The following is a 568-nucleotide window of genomic DNA, read 5'->3' as shown; positions in this document are numbered from 1 at the left end:
CCCCTCATATTTTATGAGCTAGAGCAATATGTGCTACAAGATTGCTATGTATGTATTTTTTATACATTTGGGTATATTTTAGGAAAAAGTAATTTTTCTACTTAACCATAAATCGTACGCCCTCTAGCGGCAAATCTAAACACTCGAAAATCATTTCCAACGAATTCTCTTGGCCTCTTTTTATTAACAAAATTTTTTTCCCAAAGTGCAATTACCGGTTCCTTAGATATGGCCTGTGGCCTTTATTAATGGGACACCCTGTACGTTATTTTTGGGGTAATGGGGAGCAACAACAATATAAATGTTCAAAATAGAAATAAAAGAAGAATAACGATCGTTACAGTATAATAAAAAACCAAACACGTTGACTTAGTCTATTACGTATAATATAGCACACTTTCTCGTACTCATATCTCGTTACTTGTACTTGTAACGGCCCCCTTTCAGCGGCCTTAGTAAAGGAAATGCCAAAGAACCTTCGATCGCCTCCTATCCCATTTCATTCTTGAAATTTCAATTAAGTCATGTTCAATATACCTATACGGCAGAATCGATCGCAATATTAAAA

The sequence above is a fragment of the Photinus pyralis genome, unplaced genomic scaffold (assembly GCF_008802855.1).
Source record: "Photinus pyralis isolate 1611_PpyrPB1 unplaced genomic scaffold, Ppyr1.3 Ppyr1.4_LG4, whole genome shotgun sequence".
NCBI classification, from domain to species: domain Eukaryota; kingdom Metazoa; phylum Arthropoda; class Insecta; order Coleoptera; family Lampyridae; genus Photinus; species Photinus pyralis.
The sequence above is the reverse complement of the archived record's forward strand: the minus strand, read 5'-3'. Positions refer to the sequence as shown.